This window comes from Chiloscyllium plagiosum, unplaced genomic scaffold, assembly GCF_037043375.1.
Source record: "Chiloscyllium plagiosum isolate Xiang-an unplaced genomic scaffold, Cpla_swu_hap1 HiC_scaffold_3, whole genome shotgun sequence".
NCBI lineage: Eukaryota > Metazoa > Chordata > Chondrichthyes > Orectolobiformes > Hemiscylliidae > Chiloscyllium > Chiloscyllium plagiosum.
This window is the reverse complement of record NW_028270141.1, coordinates 46,382,565-46,398,988: the sequence shown is the minus strand read 5'-3', so window position 1 is coordinate 46,398,988 and position 16,424 is coordinate 46,382,565. Positions and strand designations below refer to the sequence as shown.

Genomic DNA, 16,424 nt, shown 5'->3' with positions numbered 1-16,424 from the left:
GACTAGAGGGCATCAGTTCAAGGTTAGAGGGTAAAGAATAAACGGGAACCTGAGGGGGAACTTCTTTACACAGAGGGTAGTACACATATGGAATGAGCTGTTAGCAGACGTTGTTGAGGTGGGTACATTAACAACATTTAAATAGCATTTGGACAAATACATGGATAGGAAAGATTTAGAAGGATATGGGCAAAGGGAAATGGGGTTAGCATTATTGACATTTTGATTGGCATAGACCAGTTTGGAAAAGCGCAGCAGGTCAGGCAGCATCCAAGGAACAGGAGAATCAACGTTTCGGGCATAAGCCCTTCTTCAGGACTTATGCCCGAAACGTCAATTCTCCTGTTCCTTGGATGCTGCCTGACCTGCTGTGCTTTTCCAGCAACACATTTTCAGCTCTGATCTCCAGCATCTGCAGTCCTCACTTTCTCCTCATAGACCAGTTTGGGCCAAAGGGTTGTAGGACTCTATGACTCTCTATGACTCCATGATAATACCATCACCTATCCTTCTCATCATGAATGAGAACAGTCTAGTTAAGTTGCCAAACATTTAATAAGACCCACCAAGTCGATGGTTTGAAGTTACGATCCTGATGTGTAGATGACACAGTGTGCCAATGATTGATTTTGTCTTTTGAGATTACAAGTTGTTAAATACAACTAGTTTAACATAACAAGAAGTTAAATATTGACAGTACTTCTGTCTTGCTTTGATATTTAGAATGGACACAAAGCTAGGCGAATTGTCATAGTTGTCTGTAGTCATCCATCAAGATATATGGCACCATGTTACATCAATCTCACACCTGCACCATTTTCTACTCACATATGCGTTAAACACATTGCTTGTGCTTTGAGCAAACAACCATGTCTTAAAGTCTAAAGAGGGTAATCATCAAACAAATCAATGAAGACGCCTTTCAGGCAATGGGTGTGCCACATTTAGTCAAGGACAGCCTCAGACTTTAGTCCGGAGCTGGGCATGGTCAGTTTACTGCTCAGGGTGGTCACATTAAGGGGCTCCGTATCTTCACAGTCCAGACAGTGGGCCACAGTCATCCTTATATTTGCATTGAAACAAGTTGTGGGACGACAGTTGGAAGCTGACAAATATCAGTCAGGAGTCTGATTAGTTATCGTTTAGGGCTGGGAGGAAGTGAGGACTACAGATGCTGGAGATCAGAGTTGAAAAGTGTGGTGCTGGAAAAGCACAGCAGGTCAGGCAGCATCTGAGGAGGAGGAGAGTTGACGTTTCAGGCATAAGCCCTTCATCGGGAATGTGGAGGGGGGAAGGGGCCTGAGAGATAAATGGGAGGGCGGAGGTTGGGTGGGGAAGGTAGCTGGGAAGACGATCGATGGATGCAGGTGGGGGGTGATTATGACAGGTCTGTGGGGAGGATGGAGTGAGTAGGTGGGAAGGAAGATGGACAGGTAGGACAGGTCAAGAATGCAGTGCTGAGTTGGAGGGTTGGATCTGGGAACTAATGAAGTCGACGTTGATGCCGTGTGGTTGAAGGGTCCCAAGACAGAAGATGAGGCATTCTACCTGTAGTTGTCGAGTGGCTTGAATTTGGCGGTGGAGGAGGCCCAGGACTTACATGTCCTTGGTCGGCTGGGAGGGGGAATTGTAGTGGTCGGCCAAAGAGCGGTGAAGTTGTTTGGTGTTTATGTCCCAGAAATGTTCCATGAAACGTTCCACGAGTTGGCATCCTGTCTCCCTGATGTAAAGGAGACCACATCGAGAGTGACAGACACAGTAGATGAGGTATTTGCATATGCATGAAAATGTCTACCGGATGTGAAAAGATCCTTTGGGGCTGTCCATCTAAGGGAGGGTTATTTTGAGGGACCTCTGCTATGGCAGCAAAGCTGAGTAATGTCATTATGGGGATTAGAGTCAGCATGTTAAGATACGGCAAGGAATACAGTTGAGAAGGGAGCAACACAATTTGTAAGGAGGGGGAGATGAAATGCATTAGATTAGATTAGAAACAGGCCCTTCAGCCCAACAAGTCTACACCGACCCGCCAAAGCGCAACCCACCCCCCTACATTTACCCCATCACTTAACACTACGGGCAATTTAGCATGGCCAATTCACCTAACCTGCGCATTTTTGGATTGTGAGAGGAAACCATGCTACCATGCCACCCACACTGAAGGGCAAGGATAATGTGGGAGGGGGTGAATCACGGACAGTCTGCACCAACATGGCCTCTAAGGTGGGGATGATGTAAAAGAAAAATCTGAAGTTGAAAGCTAGTCTCAATAATAGTGATCATTAAACTATAATTGATTGTTTTTAAAAATCCATTTGGTTCACTAATGTCCTTGTGAGCAGGAAATCGGCCAAATTTATTTGGTATAGACTATATGTATTGCCAAATCTACTGTAATGTGGTTGACTTTTAATTGCCCTCTGAAAAGGCCTAGTAAACCATTCAGTTCAAAAGCATCCAATGCTACCATGCTAGTGATGCCACGAAAGAATAAAAAAGAACTGGATCTCCAAATGAAGACTGATAATGAAAGACTAACTCTCTAGACCTTCCCTGATTGTTCAGTCTGTTAAGAGAGTAAGTACCAAATTAAATAGAGCAAGATATTATCATGATTAAATCCAAACTATGTTAGCTGATGTGAATTGAAATGGTAGAGTTACAAAATGTCCTACTATCATGTATTGGGAAAATAAGTCCCTTCTTCTAATCAGCATTTAGTGATTCCTGATGAAAATTGCTTTGGGTGAAGATGATATTGTCATTGGCCTTAAGTTCCCCTGCCGTAAACTAAGCATTTTTGTGAATAATATGCTGTTCTGTACTCTGTTTATCCAAGTGTATACCAAAGGATTGTCAATTTAAAGATGGGAAATAGAGAGAGAGAGAAGCAAAAATAGACAATTGGGCATTTTATGGAGACATACAATCACATCTCTTCTTTTTATTTCTGCAAATTCCTCTTACTACAATGTTGCGACTGCCTATAAAGCAACATGAAATATTTTCTTTTTCTGAATCTGGGCCTCCAAAGTTTTGGGATTTGTAATTTTGATATACACAGTAAAGGCTTGCCTACTTGGAACTGCGGACATTATATAACCATTGGCTTTCGAGTTTTCTAGCTACAATCTCCTATCCATTTAATAGAGTACAAACAAGCACGTTAGAGAGGAAATTTTTACCTTTAAATGTTCAGAGAAACACTTGAAGTCAAAGTATATGCACTCTACTGACTAAATGTTAAGATTAAAAGTTTAACCTAAATTGCTGTCCCCTCTGGGGGAATGGAGTTGGTGCATTCTAATTTTGATGTGCGCTAACTTATTTAAGAAAAACAAATATTTAGCCTTTTCTTCGTAATTTCAATAGATTTTTGTTTATTGAATTGACTCGTAACTAGTCGCACCAATTTATGAATACCTGCTAAAGCTGAGTGGGCCAAGTTCACCTTACTGAAAACAGAGCTTCATCCTCTGGCTGCCCATACAGGGAAATCCATTTGGATGGAAAATTGAGAGCAATACAACTGTAATTTCCAGTTATGCATGACCAACAGCTAAATTCCACACAAGCAACTCTCAGAACATTAGTCCTAACGTCTTAATCCAAAATATATTCCGTTGTGTTCTTAATATGATACAATGTGGAAGAAAATGTACAGTCTTAGCTTTGTATTATTTCTGGATGTGGTGCAAAAATGTTGCTGCCATTCCCAAAAGATTATGATTGTCGACAATACTATTAGAATGTTGAGGGAAGAAAAAGGGAAACAGAAAAATGTTTTGCACCATCACAATTCTCCACAATGTAGTCCATTTGTTAAGACATTATAAAATGGAGAACGATATTAAATATACTACTTATAGGGAAATAAATGTTTGAAATTTACATACCAAATTGAAAATAAAAATTACAACAGAACTGACATGGGAAGGCACCTTAATGACCTTGGTGCAAAAGAAAAATATTTTCCTCTCCAGCAGTCACATTTCTCACTTCGCAAAGTGCAGAAATTCAACATATTACAAAACCACAACAAAGAATAATATTTAAGGTTAAAACAAAAGCAAATTATTTTCATAAACCTCTGTACTTCATACTGACACTAATTATGAATCATCATTCTGAGGTGTTCCTTCCTGGATTCCCATAAGACGTCACAGTTTAATTATTGTTGGTAGCTAGTCCTACCTGTTGCAGGGGAAGAAGTACCCGGAGCAGAACACCACCATGCCGATGACTGTAAGGACTCCTCACAAAAGCTGCAAGAAGCATCTAAGCTAGTGCAAGGATCATGGATGGCTTGCCTTTCAGATTCTCATCCATGTTCTGCATTGTTATTGCCTATAAGAACAAATTTTCCTCTTCCCTACTCTTTTACTTCCTTCTTCCCATGATTATCATCTCCCTTTCTTCCAATTCCATTGCTCTAATGCTTCTATAGAAAAGGAGAATACAAGCCAAGGATGGGTGAGCATAACATGGAACCAAGGTGACCAAGATCCATGTGGTCATTTATGGCCATGTACAGTTTTAATAGAAGCACAGCAGCTATATTCATTAACCAGGTGAAAAGACTTCTCTTCCAAATTTGCCATTTAAAAAAAATTTATAAGGTTGGACTGACCAGGCCAATGTTTGTTGCTCATTCCTCATTGTCTTTGAGATTTTAATGGATGCTTTTTGGATTGCTGTAGTTCATCTGATGTAGGCATACCTGTGTGTTGTTGAGAAGGGATCCAAAAAGAGCAAATGATGGTGTATTGCTTGGAAGATAACTTGCAGATGGTAGTGTTCACAGGCAACTTCCCATGTCATGGAGTCATAGCGTCCTACAGCACTAAGGTAGGCCCTTTAGCCTAAACTGCTCCACGTCCATCAATGCTTACACCATTTCCCTGCACTTGGCCCATAGCCTTTCCTATCCGGGTATTTGTCCAAATGCCTTTTAAATGTTGTTAATGTACCCGCCTCAGCCACTTCCACTGGCAGCTCATTCCATATGTGTACCATCCTCTGTGTAAAAAAGTTGCCCCTCAGGTTCCCTTTTATTCTTTCCTCTCGAACCTTAAACTGATACCTTGATTCCCCAACCCTAGGAAAAAGACTGAGTGCAATCACGCTATCCATGTCTCTTGTGATCTTATACACTTCTACAAGATCCGCTCTCTGTCTCGTACAGTCTAAAGAAAAAGTCCTTGCTTGTCTAACCTCTCCCTATAACTCAGACAGTTGAGTCCTGGCAACATTCTTGTAAATTTCTTCTGTACTTTTTCCAGTTTAATAACATCCTTCCTATATCAAGAAGACCAAAACTGAACACAATACTCCAACTGCAGCCTCACCAATGTCCTATACAACTGCAACATAATTTCTCAACTTCTATACTCATTGCCCTGACTGATGAAGGCCAGTGTGCCAAAAACCTTCTTCACTGTCCTGTCTGCCTGTGATTCCACTTTCAGAGAACCATGCACTTGAACTCCAAGATCCATCTGTTCCACTACACTCCTTAAGGCCCTACCATTCACCATGAAACTCCTACCTTGATTTGACTTGCCAAAATGCAACACCTTACACTTATAGATAATAAATTCCATTTGCCAATTCTCAGCCCAGTTCCCCAGCTGATCAAGGTCTTGCTGCAATTTCTGATGACCTTCCTCACTGTCCACAATACCACCTTATTTTAGTGAGATCTGCAAACTTATTAATCATGCCTTGTACATTCTCATCCAAATCATTGATATAGATAGCAAACAGCACTGGCCCCAGCACCAATCCCTGAGGCACTGCACTACTCACAGGCCTCCAGTCCGACAAGCATCCTTTCACTATTACCCTCTGCTTCTTACCATCAAGCCCTTCCTGATGAAGGGCTTTTGCCTGAAACATTGATTTTCCTGCTCCTCAGATGCTGCCTGACCTGCTGTGCTTTTCCAGCACTACTCTGATCTTGACATCCTACCATCAAGCCAATTGTGTAACCAATTTGCCAGCTCCTCCCGGTTTCCATGTGATCTAACCTTCCAGAGCAGCCTACCATGTAGGACCTTATCAAAGGCCTTACTGAAATCCATATAGACCAAGTCTACCGCCCTGTCCTCGTCAACCTTCCTGGTCATTTCATCAAAGAACTCTAACAAATTTGTGAGGCATGATCTCCCAAGCACAAAGCCATGCTGACTATTCCTAATCAAATCCTGTCTTTCCAAATGCATGTATATCTTGTCTCTCAGAATCTTCTCAAGTAACTTACCACCACAGATGTTAGGCTTACTGGTCTATAGATCCCAGGTTTTTCTTTGCAGCACTTCTTGAATAAGGGCACATTCACTACCCTCCAGGCTTCCAGAACCTCACCTATGGCTAACAGTGATGCAACATTATCAGCCAGGGCCCCCACAATTTCTTCTCTAGTCTCTTTCAGTGTTCTTGGATATATCTGGTTTATTCACCTTCATACATTCCAATGCATCCAACACCTACTCTACTGTGATATGGACTGATCTTCTAATTTGCACTTTAGAAGGTGCTGTCAAATGAGCACTGGTCACTGCTGCTGTTCATTTTGCATATACTTTACACTGTGGTAATGGTGTGATGGTGGTGGAGGGTGTGACTGTTTGATTTGGTGGAAGGGGTGCCAATTAAATGCATTGCTCTGTCTGAGATGGTGTCAGTTTTTTTGCATGGTGATGGAGCCACTCTCAGCCAGGCAAGTGCAAGTATTCCATCAGACTCATGACTTGGGCCTTGTAGATAGCAAATGGTGAATTTGGAAATCAAGAAGTCAGTTACTTTTTACAGAGTTCGCAGTCTCTGATCTTCTCATGTTACTGCAGTATTTGTATGTCTAATCTGGTTCAGTGTTTTGTCAATTATAATCCTCAGGATTTTGATAATAGAGGATAGATACAGTGATGGTAATGCCATTGAATATAAATGGAAAAGGATTAGATTCTCTCTTCGAGATAACCATTGCTGAGCATCTTTGTGGCACTAATGCTATTTCCCACTTATCAGCCCAAGCCTGAATGCTGTCTAAGTCTTGCTGCATAAAGACATGGATTTGATTTAGTATCTGAATGGTTGTAAATTTACTGAACATGGTGTAATCAACAATGAACACCCTCAGTTCAGACGTAATGCTAGAGAGAAGATCATTGATGAAGCAAATGAAAATAGTTATACCCATGACACTGAAGAATTCCTGCAGCAATATCTTGGGACCACAATTATTGGCCTCCTACAACTATAACCATCATACTTTGTTCTCGGTGCTATAATCCCCACAGAGACCATTCACCTTTGAAAGAAAGGCAGCTCCTCGAAACCAATGGAAAGCAACCTATACATAATATTTCATTTCACTTTTCAAGCTTTTACTGTAACAAATCAACTAAAGTTAAGATAATTCAAATAGATGGCAAGTATTTCAAATAAAAAGATAAATTTAACTTTAAGGGAGCCTATGATAGTGCAGTGGTGGTGTTCTTACTTCTGGACCAAGGGTCTCAGGTTCAAGACCTACCTATCCAGAGATGTGTAATAATAGCTCTGAACAGATTTGATTAAAAAATATCCAAATTTAATTTTAACAGCTGGTAAAACAAGGCTGCATATCATACTTACATGCAATCTCGTTACTTCCCACATAAATGTGGGACCATGTACAATCTCACAGTCCTTCTAAGTTTGAGTGAAGTGAGAAACTTAGGCTAATTTTTGGCCAATGGATCACATTCACCAGTCCTTATTTCAGCTGTATTCCATCTGATATCCTGAGACATGGTGAGCACAAACATCATGCACATCCTCAGGTTCTCTCTCTTTTGGATTATTACAGTCCTGGTGGCGCAGAAACCCCAACAACCTTCTCTGATCTCTTTAAATAATCTATGGTCTTTTGTAACATAGAAACAATGGGTCTTGGCCAATCTACAATTCCATGTCAGTCTTGGTCTACAGCTCACTGCATTTTCAGCTGGATAACTCAAACAGTAACATAGCCAGTTCTTCATACTTAGAGAAGTGTTTTAATACCAGGATTTGTTCAAAGATTATAGAATATTATTTGATTCACAGAGACTGTTTACTTCCTCACTATGCAAATTCTCAGTTTGCTCTGAACTACCAAACGGACAACACAAGCTGATCCAACCCTACTTACAATTATTTTATCATCATCATTTCAAAGTACCTCTGCTTCTTAGCAGTTTACCACCATGGTTACTTTGATTACATGGACATGTTTTTGAAACTTAACGATGCCATAATCAGGAAACCAATGATCCACTTTTCAGAATAGTGCACAGCCTGCTTTGGTATTAAAGGCCTATTGCTCAAAGCAAAATACAGGCTTTTCCAGAACAAGGTCATTGCACTGAGCTATTATTTCCTAATTCCCATTGCCTTCAGTTTTGCCACTGGAGCCTTGATGCCAGATTTGTTCAGCTGCTATCTTAATGTCAAGGCCAATCATGGTCACCTGAGTGAATTCAACTCTTTTATCCATGTTTGGATCAAAACTATAATGAAATTAGGAGCTGTGTGATAGTGGTGGAATTTAAACTGACTATCAGTGAACAGACGATTACTGTGTAAATTCTACTTGACGGTACCGTTGGTAACATCTTCAGTCACTTTGTTGATGATCTAAAGGAGGCTGATGGGGTTGCAATAAGTATGATTGGATTTGTTCTGCTTTTTGTGCACTCGTCATATTTCACAATTTTTCATATTATTGAGTGCATTCCAGGATACAGAAACAGTTTTCCTAGGAGAGTAATTAGTTCTCGATGCTGCCATGATTTTATTGTTATGAGTCTAGCGGGACAGTGTTCTGGAAATCAAGGCCCACTACTTCATGAGCATACTACAAGTATAAGCATCGTTTTCATTTACCAAAAATAGTCTATTTGCTTCTCTTCATTACTGTTTACTAGAGCAAAAGAGGCTTTGACCAGGCTTTTCAATAAACTCAAGACTAACATGTTTATTCCAGGCAAATATATTCTTCAAACAGGTGGTAAACTGGTTATCAACTAAACTGCCGTGTGAATTAAACTTTTTCCCCTTGTTTCCAAACACACAGACAACGCAAAAACATGTATAACTCTGCAGAGCTATTATCAATGGTGGTGGTTGGAGTGGGGGAGTGGGGGGGTTGTAGAGAAAACAGGCAAGAAGGAAAAACACAGTGCCCCTGTAGGTCAAAGGGAAAATTCAAACAACAAAAACTGCATGCCTTCTCTTTTGAATTCCTATTGATGAGATCTAACCGTTAACTGTTGCAAATAATGCAACAATCTCCAGACCAGATTTCACATTCAGCTAAGGAACAGTTAGGAGTCCTGATGTTTAAAATTTAATTGGATTTTTTTTCAAGTTACTTCACTGAGACAGATACAAATAGTGCAGCTTCCAGTTCCAAGCTCTTTTCCTGAGAAAGAGACAATATTACGTGTCCTTGCAAATTTCTCGAACAAATGCCTCTAGCTTCTAGATGTACAATGAGAAAACATCCATTAACTCAATCCAGAAACTGTCGCTAGTAAATGGCAGCAAATATCTAGGGCTGTTTGATTAGATTAGATTACATTACAGTGTGGAAACAGGCCCTTCGGCCCAACAAGTCCACACCGACCCGCCGAAGCGTAACCCACCCATACCCCTACATTTACCCCTTACCTAACACTTCGGGCAATTTAGCATGGCCAATTCAGCTGACCTGCACACCTTTGGACTGTGGGAGGAAACCGGGGCACCTGGAGGAAAACCATGCAGACACGGGGAGAACGTGCAAACTCCACACAGTCAGTCGCCTGAGGCGGGAATTGAACCCGGGTCTCTGGCGCTGTGAGGCAGCAGTGCTAACCACTGTGCCACCGTGCCGCCCACAGCTACAGCAATAAAACTTCATCTTTAGGTCTCTCTAAAAGTTCATTGAATTCTGCTTTCCACACTTTTGTAAACAGCAAATAGATTATCATCTCCATTAACATACTTGCTTTCCACTTCAAACCAATCACAATGATAAACCCTTTGTATCATTCACTGAATCATGGTTGATGTTTTGGCTTGCCACTGGAGTAGAAAGCTTACCCAACAGATTCTTGCTTGTTCTTTGACAAAGGCAATTTTTTAAAATGTAGTGGTTGTCCCTTCCAATAACCAGAAGGTTCAGAGGGCGATGAAAAAACAAAGAAGAATTTTGAAAAGAGATTGGCATCTCTTTTCAACATAAAAGTAAGTTTCAAAGTTTTCCATAGGTGTAAATGGCAAAAGGGGCGAAAAAAAAAGAGAAGCAGTTCTATTTAGGGACCAAAAGGAGATTTACACTTGGAAGAAGAGGGCATGACTGATGTATTAAACAAAGACTTTACATCTTTCTTTACCAAGGAAGAAGATGGGGCAGCACGGTGGTTCAGTAGTTCGCACTGTTGCCTCACAGCGTCAGGGTCCCAGGTTTGATTCCAGCCTCAGGCAACTGTGTGGAGTTTGCACATTCTCCCTGTGTCCATGTGGGTTTCCTCTGGGTGCTCTGGTTTCTTCCCACAGTCCAAAGATGTGCAGGTCAGGTGAATTGCCCATTGTGTTAGGTGCATTAGTCAGAGGGAAATGGGTCTGGTGGGTTACTCTTTGGAGGGTCAGGTTGGGCTGAAGGGCCTGTTTCCATACTGTAGGGAATCTAATCTATTGCTACCCAGACCATGGGGAGAAAGGACAAAATTCATTTACTAGTAAAGGTTAAAATTGATAAGAAAGAAGAATTTGATAGACTGTCTGTAATTAAAATTGGCTAGGCATTGGGACCAAGTGAGATGCATGAAACATTAATGAGGGAAATGAGAGTAGAAACTTCTGAGGCACCAGCAATAATTTTTTAGTCTTCCATAGAATCGGGAGTGGACCAAAGACTGGAGAATTGCACATGTTACGTCCTAGTTCTAAAAAGGGTTTAAAGTTAATCCAAATGACTGTACAGCAAGCAGTTTAGCTTTGGTGGTAAGGAAACCTCTGGAAAAATCATTTGGAAGAAAATTAGTACTCACATAGGCAAATATGGGTCAATTAAGGAAAACCAGAATGGATTTATTTGGGAAAGACCATGTTTAATGAACTTGCTAGAGTCTTTTGAAGAAGTAACAGCAAGAGTTGATGAGGACAGTGCTGTTTATGTTGTTATGACCTACATTAGAGGAGTGCACTGTCTCTTTCAAGGTCCACCACTCCACTGGTCATGACATGAACTGAAAAATTTTACTCAGTTACTAATATGGCAAATTATATACTTTATCTAATTTAGGTTCAGAATAAAAAGATTAATCAACCAGGTTTTCTTAAAATTAACAACAAATCTATTAATATACAGTATTAGAAAAAGCATAACTTTTTTGGCAGAGATGTAAAATTCCATCACCACGGTTTTAAAAAGGAAGTATAAACATTTATCATTCTAAATAACTCCAATACAGATGCACACACAGACACAGGTTAAATAAATAGGAAGAACAGAAGATGTGGACCAGCAGTCAGCTAATTGGCCCAGAGAGTCTGCTTCATCATGCAGTGAGATTATGGCTGCTCTTATAATCAACTCCACGTTCCTGCCTTAGCTCCATAACTCTTGATTTCCTTACTGATTAAGTATCCATTTCCCTCAGCCGTAACTATATGCAACAACCCACCCTCAATAGCCATCTGCAGTAAAGAATTCCACAAGTTCATTAACAAGGCAAATATACTGTTGGCTTTTACTTCAAAGGAAATGGAGTGTAGTCTTTCTAAAACTACACCAGGCATTAGTCAGACTACACCTACTTACTGTGAACAGTTTTAACCCCTTTATCTAAGGACAAATAGACTTACATTGGAGTTAATCCAGAGAAGGTTCACTCGACTGATTCCTTGAATAGAGGGATTTTCTTATGAGGAGGGGTTATATAGGGGGATAATGGGAAAGTCTAGAACCAAAGGGCATATTTTCAGGGTAAGGAAATGAGAGTAGAAACTGCTGAGACGCCAGCGTTAATTTTTTAGTCTTCCATAAAATCTGCCCATTTAAGACAGAGATGAGGAAAAACAGGCAATCCTTTACTCTGAGATCATGCCTTGCCCTTTGGTCCAACACGCTCCCAAAAGGAGGAACAACTTGTCCACATCTAACTTGTCAAGTCTCCTAAAAATCTAATATGGTTTAATAAAGTATCTTATTCATCTAAACTCCAATAAGTATAAACCCAATCTACTTTCCCCTGCATCATAAGATGTGGCTTTGGTGGTAGGGAAATCTTTGGAAAAATAATTTACAAGAAAATTAGTACTCACATAGGCAAATATGGGTCAATTATGGAAACCCAGAATGGACTAGTCTTCTCTGGATTGCCTCCAATGTCAGTATATCTTGTACTAGATGAGGGGACCAAAACTGTTCACAGTATCACAGTGTGGTCTGACTAGTGCCAGATATAGTTTTAGCAAGACCTCCATATTTGTAAACTCCATTCCCTGTGAAATAAATGCCAACAGTCCATTTGCCTTTCCTACTATCCACTGAACTTGGATGTGGTTCATGCACAAACAATGCCCAGATCTTAGCAAGTTTTGAGAAGATTTGTAGCTCAGGTTGAGGTTCTGGATATAGGTTTGCTCGCTGAGCTGGAAGGTTCATTTCCAGATGTTTCATCACCCTACTAGATAACATCTTCAGTGGGCCTCCAGATGAAGCACTGCTGATAATTCCTGCTTTCTATTTATATGTTTGGGTTTCTTTGGGTTGGTGATGTCATTTCCTGTGGTGATGTCATTTTCTGTTCTTTTTCTCAGGGCATGGTAGGTGGGGTCTAACTCAATGTGTTTATTGATAGAGTTCCAGTTGGATTGCCATGCTTCAAGGAATTCTTGTGCGTGTTTTTGTTTGACTTGTCCTAGGATAGATGTGTTGTCCCCATCGAAGTGGTGTCCTTCCTTATCTGGATGTAAGGATACTAGTGAGAGAGGGTCATGGCGTTTTATGGCTAGTTGATGTTCATGTATCCTGGTGGCTAGTTTTCTGCCTGTTTGTCCAATGTAGTGTTTGTTACAGTTCTTGCATGGTATTTTTTAAATGACATTAGTTTTGCTTGTTGTCTGAATAGGGTCTTTCCCCTATGATCTCTCTGTGATGCAACTTTCTGCAGTCTTTCCCCATTTAAATAATGTTCAGCTCCTCTATTCTTCCTGCCAGAGTGCTTAACCTTTTACATTATATTCCATCATCCTGGTTTTTCCCCCACACATTTACCCTGCCCATATCCTTTTGTAGACACTTTGTGTTATCCTCACTATTTGCCTTTCCCCCTATTTTTTGTCATCCCCAAATATGGCAATAGTACATTCACATCTGTCATCCAAGCCATTAATATGTATTGTAAATAATTGCGGCACCAGCACTGTTGTCTATGGCATTCCACTAGTTACAGTGTGACATGCTGAAAGTACCCTCTTTATCCCAACTATCTGACTTATAGTAGTTAACCAATTCTTTAGTCATACTAATATACAATCCCTAACACTATGAGCTCTTATTTTAGTATGTAGCCTTATGTGCACTACCATATCAAATGTCTTTTGCAAATCTAAATTTATTTCACCCGCTGCTTTCCCTTTATCTATTCTGGTCATTACCTCTTTAAGTAACTGCTGACTGTGGTCGATTTTATGATGTAAATCTAAACACGTAGCTGTTATGTTTTTCCAGTACAGATTTAAGCTAGCTGGCCTATAGTTACCTGTGTTTTGTCTCTTTCCTGGTTTGAGTAAGAGTTTTACTTTGACAATTTCCCTGTTCACCTGTTTCTTTCCTGAATCTAAGGATTCTTGGAAGACAACTAATAATGGATTCACTGTCTCGAGCCATTTCCTTTAAAATCTGAGGATTGGATTCGCAAGTAGGCAAGGTATTGAACAGGTCATTTTATTGATCAGTCTGTTGAGTAAAAGAGTTGGGAGGTCATGTTGCAGTTTTACAGGTCATTTGGTTAGGCCATTTTTAAAAATATTATGCTCAATTCTGGTTTCACTGCTATAGGAAAGATTTTGTGAAACTTGAAAGGGTTGAGAAAAGATTTACAAGGATGTTGCCAGGGTTAGAGAGTTTGAGCTTTGAGAGAGGTTGAATAGTGTGAGGCTATTTTCCCTGGAACATTGGAGGCTGAGGGGTGACCTTATAGGAGTTTATAAAATCATGAGGAGCACAAATTTGGTGAATATTCAAGGTCTTTTCCCCAGAGTAGGGGAGTTCAAAACTAGAGGGCATAGGCTTAAGATGAGAGGGGAAAGATTTAAAAGGGACATAAAGGTCAACTTTTTCATCAGAGGGTGTTGCATGTATGATGGAATGAGCTGCCAGGGGAAATGGTGGAAGCTAGTACAATTACAACATTGAAAAGGCATATGGATGTGTATATGAAGAGGAAGGAGTTAGAGGGATATGGACTAAATGCTGGCAAATGAGACTAGATTAATTTAGGATATCTGGTCGGCATGGACATGTTGGACCAAAGGATCTGTTTCCATGCTGTTCATCTCTATGATTCTATGCTACTCATCAGGTCCACGTGACATATTGACTTCTAGCCCTATTAGTTTCCCTAGTACTTTCTATTTGGTGATAGCTTTCATGTTTATTTCTAATTGCTTGGGTCCCTTTATGATTTAGTATTCTTGGACTGATATGAATAGCCTCTACCATGAAAGCTAATGCAAAGTACTTATTCAACTCCTCTCCAATTCCTGTTCTCAATTATTATTAAGGGGCCTCTGTTCACTTTGGCGTCTCTTTGCATTTTTATCTATTTAAAGAAGCTCTAACTTTTTTCTATGTTACTTGCTACTTTGCTCTCTCGGTCTGTTTTCTCCTTCTTAATATGTTTTACCATTAATCTTTGTTTTATTGTATAATGTTTCTCTCAATTTAAAACTATTCTTAACTTCCTTAGTTAACAAGGATCAGTTTATCCCTTCATAGAATTCTTCTTTCTCACTGAGATATATCTTTGCTGTGAGTCATTAACTATTTTTTAAAACATCTACCGTTTATTTTCAACTATCTTCTCTGTTACACTCTTTTCCTAGTCCACTCCAGCCAACTCAGCAGTCATCCCTATGTGATCATCCTTATTTAAAATTAGCCCAGTTGTTTCTGATACAATTTCCTCACTCTCAAATGGAACGTTAAACTCTACCAGTCTATGCTTACTGTTCCATTGGGAATCTGGTACTTTTAGGTCATTTATTAACTCTAGAGAAACTTAGTAGGTCTGGCACCATCTGTAGAGAGAAAGCAGATTTTTCAAGTTCAGTCATACTGGTCGACTGCTGAGTTTGTCCAGCAATTTGTTGTTTCAGTTTTCCAGCATCCGGAGTTCTTTGTGCTTTATTAAATCTGTCTCATTATGCATTATCAAACCAAAATAACCTAATTGTCGAATCCACAACATATTGTTAAAGGGAATACACTAAATTCTTTCTCATAGGTACCTTTTCTATATTGATCTTCGCAATCTACATGAAGATTAAAGTCACCTATGGTTAGTGTATTGCATTGTTTTATGTGACCATATTATTCCATATTTCATTTTCTGTCATACAAAGTAGCTACTGTTAGACTATAGACTACTTCTGCCAGTGGCTTCTTCCCCTTGTTATTTCTTACCTGTATCTATATTGATTCTACATAATCTATCCTACATCGTTAAATGCAGTCATGCTAACAACCATATCGCACCACCCCTCCCTTCCTTCCTGCCTGTCCTTTCAATTAGTAAAATACCCCTGAATATTTTCTACCTAAATTTGATCTCCTTATAAACATCTCTTCAATAGTGATAAGATAATACCCGTTAACTTCAGTGCTGTTAATTCATTTATTTTATTTGAATACTATGCACATTTAAGTAAATAGCCATCAATTTTGTCTTTTGACCATTTTTCCCCTTTTTACTCTTACTGTTTTTTTATGCTTGTAAACTCTCCTTCTTGTCCCACTCTGGCTGTTATTAACAAAATAGTTGCCCAAGAGTGCTACTATTTCCTTTTGCTTTGTAAGCCTACATATAGCCCTTCCCAAGCTCCCCCCCTCCCCAATTAGTTTACAACTCTCTTTGTAGCCCTAGTTATTCAATTTGCCAGGTCACTGGTCTCAGCACTAATCAAGTGAGACCCGTCCAATCAGCAACAGTTTCCTCTAACTATGCACTGGTACCAGTGCCCCATGAGCCAAAATCCATTCCACACTAATCTTTAAGCCACACATTTAACTCCTTGGCTTTATTTGTCCTGAGCAAGTTTATTCTTGGCTCACTTAGTAAACCTGAGTTTATTACCTTTAAGGTTCTGCTTTTTACTTCAGCTCCTAAGTGTTCAAAATCATTCAG

General features: G+C 39.9%; 1 protein-coding gene across 1 annotated transcript in view; it reads left to right on the top strand.

Moving 5' to 3' along the window:
- Positions 1–16,424, top strand: part of col21a1 (collagen, type XXI, alpha 1) — a 474,425-nt gene that overhangs the window by 161,906 nt on the left and 296,095 nt on the right. The gene's annotated exons all lie outside the window — the stretch shown is intronic.